This window comes from Microtus pennsylvanicus, chromosome 2 (genome assembly GCF_037038515.1).
Source record: "Microtus pennsylvanicus isolate mMicPen1 chromosome 2, mMicPen1.hap1, whole genome shotgun sequence".
In the NCBI taxonomy this organism is placed as follows: Eukaryota; Metazoa; Chordata; class Mammalia; order Rodentia; family Cricetidae; genus Microtus; species Microtus pennsylvanicus.
In genome coordinates, this window is record NC_134580.1 from 129,619,999 (window position 1) to 129,628,186 (window position 8,188).

Genomic DNA, 8,188 nt, shown 5'->3' on the forward strand with positions numbered 1-8,188 from the left:
ATTGTACAATTTTGGCTTCTTTGTCAAAAATCAAGTGTTTAGAGGTGTATGGATTGATACACCTCTATTATTATTATTATATTATATTATTAGGGCCTTCAACTTGATTCCATTGATCCGCATGTTTGTTTTTATATCAATACCAAGCTGGTTTTATTACTATAGCTCTATAATAGAGCTTGAAGTCAGGAATAGTGATGCCTCCAGAAGTTCCTTTATTGGACAAGATTTTTTTTTATTTTAATTTATTTATTTATTAAAGATTTCTGTCTCTTCCCCGCCACCACCTCCCATTTCCCTCCCCCTCTCCCAATTAAGACCCCCCCCTCAGCCCGAAGAGCAATCAGGGTTCCCTGCCCTGTGGGAAGTCCAAGGAACCCCCACCTCCATCCAGGTCTAGTAAGGTGAGCATCCAAACTGCCTAGGCTCCCACAAAGCCAGTACGTGCAGTAGGATCAGAAACTCATTGCCATTGTTCTTGAGTTCTCAGTAGTCCTCATTGTCCGCTATGTTCAGCGAGTCCGGTTTTATCCCAGGCTTTTTCAGACCCAGGCCAGCTGGCCTTGGTGAGTTCCCGATAGAACATCCCCATTGTCTCAGTGTGTGGGTGCACCCCTCGCGGTCCTGAGTTCCTTGCTCGTGCTCTCTCTCCTTCTGCTCCTGATTTGGACCTTGAGATTTCTGTCTGGTGCTCCAATGTGGGTCTCTGTCTCTGTCTCCTTTCATCACCTGATGGTTAATATTCAGGAGGATGCCTATATGTTTTTCTTTGGGTTCTCATTCTTATTTAGCTTCTCTAGGATCTCTAATTATAGGCTCAATGTCCTTTGTTTATGGCTAGAAACCAAATATGAGTGAGTACATCCCATGCTCCTCTTTTTGGGTCTGGCTTACCTCACTTTCCTGAGTGTTTTCTATTTCCATCCATTTGCATGCAAAATTCAAGAAGCCCTTGTGTTTTACTGCTGAGTAGTACTCTAATATGTATATATTCCATACTTTCTTCATCCATTCTTCCATTGAAGGGCATCTAGGTTGTTTCCAGGTTCTGGCTATTACAAACAATGCTACTATGAACATCGTAGAGCATATACTTTTGTTGTATGATAAGGCCTCTCTTGGGTATATTCCCAAGAGTGGTATTGCTGGGTCCAGGGGTAAGTTGATCCCGAATTTCCTGAGAAACCGCCACACTGCTTTCCAAAGTGGTTGCACAAGTTTGCATTCCCACCAGCAATGAGTGAGTGTACCCCTTTCTCCACAACCTCTCCAGCAAAGGCTATCATTGGTGTTTTTTATTTTAGCCATTCTGACAGGTGTAAGATGGTATCTTAAAGTTGTCTTGATTTGCATTTCCCTGATTGCTAAGGAAGTTGAGCATGACCTAAAGTGTCTTTTGGTCATTTGAACTTCTTCTGTTGAGAATTCTCTGTTCAGCTCAGTGCCCCATTTAATAATTGGGTTGATTAGCCTTTTATGGTCTAGTTTCTTGAGATCTTTACATATTTTGGAGATCAGACCTTTGTCAGTTGCGGGGTTGGTGAAGATCTTCTCCCAGTCAGTGGTTGGACAAGATTATTCTGACTATCCTGGAGTGTTTTGTTTTGCTCTTCCATATGAAGTTGAGTATTGTTCTTTTGAGGTCTGTGAAGAGTTATGTTGGGATCTTAATGGGGATTGCATTGAATTTGTAGATTGCTTTTGGTAAGATTGCCATTTTTACTATGTTAATCCTGTCTATTCAAGAGCATGGGACATCTTTCCATTTTCTGATATCTTCTTCCATTTCTTTCTTCCAAGACTTAAAGGTCTTGTCATACATGTCTTTTACTTGTATAAGTTGCCCTGAGATTTTATATTATTTGTAGCTATTGTATAGGGTGTTGTTTCTCTGATTTCTTTCTCAGCCCATTTATCATTTATGTATAAGGAGGGCAGTTGATTTTTTTTTAAGTTAATCTTGTATCCTGCTATATTACTGAGGGTGCTTATCAGCTGTAGGAGTTCCCTCATAGAACTTTTGGGGTCACTTATGTAAACTATCATATCATCTGCAAATAGCAAAAGTTTGACTTCTTCCTTTTCAATTTGTATCCCCTTGATCTCCTTTTGTTGTCTTATTGCTCTAGCTAGAACTTCAAAATACTATATTGAATAGATATGGAGAGAGCTTCAGCCTTGTCTTGTTCCTGATTTTAGTGGAATCGCTTTGAGTTTCTCTCCATTTAATTTGATGTTGTCAGCCTACTTTCTTTCAGAACTCAGGACCACCAGCCCAGAGATGGCCCCACCCACAATGGGCTGGACTGTACCCCATCAATTACTAATTAAGAAAATGCCCTGCAGACTTGCCTACAGCTGGATCTTATGGAGGCCTTTTCTTAATTAAGGTTCCCTCCCCTCAAACTTTAGCTTGCATCAAGCTGACAAGAAACTATCCATCACACTTATTAAGTAGGAGGCAACAAGATAGCTCAGCAAGTTAAGTCACTCGTCACTAAGACTGATAGCTTGAGTTCTATCCCTATGACCTACCTACACCATGGAAGGAGAAAACCAACTCCTGGAAGTTGTTTTCTAGTCTCCTCATGCACGCACACACACACACACACACACACACACACACACACACACACACACAAATAGATAAGTAAGCAAATCCAAAAAAAAAATCTTAAGGTCTAGTGTCACCGGGGCTTTGAGGTTTCATACTAAGCCCAGAGTGTGTGTGTGTGTGTGTGTGTATGTGTCTGCACCTATAGATCAGAACATAGTTCTCTGCTACCACTCCAGAATCTGCCTGAATACTGTCATACTTCCTGCCATGGTAATGGACTAACTCTCTGAAACTGTAAGCAAGCCTCCAACTAAATGCTTTCTCGTATTACAGCTAGCTGCCTTATTCATAGTGTCTTCACAGCAATACAACAGTAACTAAGACAGAGTGCATACTGCTCTTGCAGAGGACCTAAGTTCAGTTCCAAGCACACACATCAGGCAGCTCACAACAACCCGTAACTTCACCTTTGGGATACGAAGGCCTCTTCTAGACTCCATAGAAACCTGTACACACGTGTATATACTCAAACACAGACACACACACGCACATAAAAATCTTTTTTGTAATGTTAAGCAACAGATAGCAATGTTATATACTAAATTAATTTTAATTATGAAGTAAAATATAGAAGTAAAAATTTTCCTAGATTTAAACATACATATAGCAAAAGCCTTAAAGAAAAAGTACTAATAGAGCAAATCTCCCAAACAGCTATTTACTGATGCCTGAAACTGAGCTATGTATGCAAAATGCCTTCCACTTACACAGCAGTAAATTCCTAAGGGGCAGGAAATCATCTTTTAAATTGCAGGGGCTTAAAAGATAGAAAAGAATGCCATCATATCCACACTTAGGCAGAAAAGAATACTGTCATATTGATATAGACATGAATAATTTGCATTAGTATAGATTTTGCTTTATTGATAGAGATTTACGGTCAATTTTGTTATATGTATAAATGTTTCTGATATAACTTTTACTTGATAACTGTTTTGTTATATGTAATTTTGCTATGTTAAAGTTAAAGCCTTTTTTGTTTAAACCGAAAAAGGGGAAATGATGGAGGAAGGTCGTTGGTTAAATTAAAAGAAACTGCTTGGCTTTCATTGGTTAGAAGATAGGTGGGAGGAGTAGACAGAACAAAACGCTGGGAGGAAGAGGAAGTGAGGTCAGACTCGACAGCTCTCCTCTCCGGAGCAGACGCAAGAGAGACGCCATGCTACCTGCTCCAGGGAAGATGCACACTATGAAGCTCCGACCCAGGATGGACATAGGCTAGAATCTTCCCGGTAAGCGCACCTAGGGGCGCTACACAGATGATTAGAAATGGGCTAAATTAATATGTGAGAATTAGCCTAGAAGAGGCTAGATAGAAATGGGCCAAAGCAGTGTTTAAATGAATACAGTGTCTGTGTAATTATTTCGGGTAAAGCTAGCCGGGCAGGCGGCTGGGGTTTTGGGGACACAGCCCCGCCGCTGCTCCATATTACTACAAATGGCGCCCGACATGATGGACTAAACCCACTTAAAAAACCTGAGAAGGCTTAAAAATAAGGAAGAGAGCGTTTAACACAGATTTTTGCTGTTTGTTGGTGGCGTGCTGTAGAGAGATTTCCTGATTCGGCAACAGCAGCAGAAAAAATGCTGTGTCATTTTAAAGCACAGCTTCTTGGGGCTGTGCCCCCAGTGCAAACTCTGGCTTTAGGTTTGTGTTCCCACTTGGGATCGGAAGGAGAGTGCTCTGAGACCATGACGATGACTCAGAGCTCCCTGCCTGCTCCTGGGAAGAAGGCAGAATCAGGCTTAGGCAGGCAGAAGAGCATGGTGGATTCCTGCCACCATACAGAGACGTGTTTTCAGACTGCGCAGTGCTCTGCGTGTCAGATTTGGATTTAACTTGGATGAAAAGAATTTCTGTGCTGCATGCTCAGTCTCAGAATTAAAGTGCTGAGTGCCGCTCCTACCTGGCGGCCCCAGAACTAGCACAAAATGGTAGTCCTCCATTTTGAAATTTTCCTGACTCAGCTTTAGCTGCAAAACCCTGCAGCTCATTAAGAGGTCCTGCCACGAAACACTCAAACGGTGTTGAGGAAAAGCTGAACGCATGCTTTTCTGTTTTCAGCCATAGCAGGAAAAAAGCTGTGCCGTTTAAAAATGCAGGCTTTCTGGGCCATCCTGCCAGGGCAAACTCTGACTGTTTGAGGCAGGAGGGCCGGCTACGGAGAGAGGATTTGAGTGTTGTCTGTTGTAGCTTGCTGGCTGGCAGGGACCTTGAAACGCCATAGAGGTGTGGCTATAAACATGGCTACAGCCAGTACCTCAGCCTTGAGGCTGGAAAGCTAAGGATCCAGCTGTCAAAGCCACGGCTTTAGTCCTACTGAGATTGCTTGGTAAATTAAAGGCTCTTGTGGTCAGAAAAAAAGAGATATACAGTAAAGAGAGATTCAAAGACAGAAAATTTCTGAATGGTTTAAAGTGTGTTAAAAATATATGCAGACTAAAAGTTAAAATTCTTAAAGTAAACCTCTGTGACTTCAAGGTGTGGTAGCACACGCCTTTAATCCCAGTGCCTAGAAGGCAGAGACAAACAGATCTCTGCGAGTTCAAGGTGTAGTAGCAAACACCTTTAATCCCAATGCCTGGGAGGCAGAGACAGGCGGATCTCTGAGAGTTCAAAGACAGCCTGGTCTACAGATATATGCTCAAAAAGCAAAAAGTTAACCTAGGAATGTCACAGTTTAGATTCTTAAGCGCCTACTGATTTAAAGGCACAAATCAAAAGTGCTCCTGGATAGTAAAAAATTGCAGATTCACAATAGGACAGATTCAGACCACTAAATGAGTCACACTGTTGGATGAATGTACGTAGGCTTGGGAGAGAGAAGAAAAAGAATATAGAGAATAAAGTTAATGGTTTAAAAAAAAGGTAAAGTCTTTAAAGAGACAGAATAAAGTAAAGTGATAGAGTAAAAATAAGCCGCGTAAAGATGAAAAATTCACAGAGAGTCTGGATTCTTTGTATTATTGTGTTTTCTTTAAAATTTTTGACTGTGAAGGAGCTAAGTACAGAGAGACATTTCATTATATGGGCTGCCCAGTGGAACCAGAACGGATATCATGAGGGTATGATTTCAGAATTTGGATCTAAGGATATGATACTTTGGAAAAGAGATTCTTCTTTTGTTTTCACAGAGGATGAGACTCTATGGATTTCTTCTATTCCGATTTGGTATGATGGACCACGTCCTCCTGAAGGGTTGCTGTGAACATCTTCAGAAAATTGCTTTGCTCAACTGCCAACTGAGATGAAACTAGCACACAGGTTATACCATGAAAGACCTAATTAACGACGCCCCCATTCAGCAGGAAGCAGTTTGGAGAGAAAAAACTGCGCCCATGTTCCCAAATATAGTTTATAAGTGTTCTTTTACATTTAAAGGGGGATATGATATAGACATGAATAATTTGCATTAGTATAGATTTTGCTTTATTGATAGAGATTTACGGTCAATTTTGTTATATGTATAAATGTTTCTGATGTAACTTTTACTTGATAACTGTTTTGTTATATGTAATTTTGCTATGTTAAAGTTAAAGCCTTTTTTGTTTAAACCGAAAAAGGGGAAATGATGGAGGAAGGTCATTGGTTAAATTAAAAGAAACTGCTTGGCTTTCATTGGTTAGAAGATAGGTGGGAGGAGTAGACAGAACAAAACGCTGGGAGGAAGAGGAAGTGAGGTCAGACTCGACAGCTCTCCTCTCCGGAGCAGACGCAAGAGAGACGCCATGCTACCTGCTCCAGGGAAGATGCACACTATGAAGCTCCGACCCAGGATGGACATAGGCTAGAATCTTCCCGGTAAGCGCACCTAGGGGCACTACACAGATGATTAGAAATGGGCTAAATTAATATGTGAGAATTAGCCTAGAAGAGGCTAAATAGAAATGGGCCAAAGCAGTGTTTAAATGAATAGAATACAGTGTCTGTGTAATTATTTCGGGTAAAGCTAGCCGGGCAGGCGGCTGGGGTTTTGGGGACACAGCCCTGCCGCCACTCCATATTACTACATCATATCCACATTATTATTATTTTTTTTTTTTGGTTTTTCGAGACAGGGTTTCTCTGTGGCTTTGGAGCCTGTCCTGGAACTAGCTCTGTAGACCAGGCTGGTCTCGAACTCACAGAGATCCGCCTGCCTCTGCCTCCCGAGTGCTGGGATTAAAGGCGTGCGCCACCATCGCCCGGCTTATCCACATTATTTAAACAATGGATGAAACACAATTTTGGGATACTAAGCAACCAACACTCCCATGTAAAAGCTGTCAATAGTTTCCTGAGTTGAAGATATCCTTGGGTCATCTTTGAGTTATTCAGATTTGTCTGTAGAAGAATCATTTATAGGTTCACATTTGTGCTATAAATTTAGGGTGAAGGAAGTCTGTTGTTGTTTCCTTATAAAACTGCACCCATTATTTCTTTGGCAGAAAAAGAAACAAAGTCTCTTTGATAACTGGGGTATAAATCGGGGACAAGAATGATGGAAGGTAGAGAGAGCTGGTCCAACACTACATTTGACCAAGAGTACATACCGCTTCTGATCGGACATCCCTTGCAGAGTATGATTTCATCTGCGTCTTCTTGTCATTTTCCTTCTGGTAACTATTGTAATGCTTGGATAATTTAAAGAACTGGGAAAAGATCCATAACAGATGTTCTCTTCAGGATAAGATGAACACGAAAGGGCTGGAGAGATGGCTCAGTGGTTAAGAGCACTGACTACTCTTCCAGAGGACCCAGGTTCAATTCCCAGCACATACATGGCAGCTCACAACTGTCTGTAATGTGAGCTTTGACACCGTCACACAGACATACATGCAGGAAACACCAATGCTCATATAAAGTTAAAAAGTAAATAAAAAAAGTTGGACACTGAAAATAGAAACCAAGTATCCAGGACTGAACCACACTGAAGAAGGCTCTCATAGGTTGTCAAGCTAGTCAGCAGGGTGTCTGAAGAGGATCACAGCCAGACACAATTAACAGCCAAGCATGCCCAAATATGCAGTCTGTATCAGAAGCAAATCTTTCAAGGACTGTTTCCACTTGGTAAGAGCTTACAGTGGGAGAGTGGGTATAGCTCAGTTGGTGGGGAGTACTTGCTAGCATGAAGCTCTAGATTTGATCCCCAGATATTCACACCTGGTGTGGCGGCTCATGCCTTTAATTCTAGCATTCAGGAGGAGAGAGGCCAGCCTCAATTACAAAAGAGGTGGGTTAGAGCACTATAAACATTATTTTTCTTTTTCCCCCTATGGCACTGTGGATCTTCCCCAGGGCCTTGCTTATTCTAAGCAAACATTATATCACTGAGTTACTCCCATAGCCCTCATATAACAACCACTAAAGGAGTAAGGATCTGATCTGAAATCTAGTTCTAATTATCCTATGCTACCATCTTGGATTTTGATTTTTGAGGTTTTTGTTTTTGCTTCATGAAGATAACTGCAGTGGTAAATAACCCATTTCCTACAGCTAAAGGAAAAGCTGAAAAAGATGGCCATGATGAAAACCCTCAGGTCAAAATAACTAAATAAGTAAATGAACAAGGAGAGGTGGTTAACAGCTGA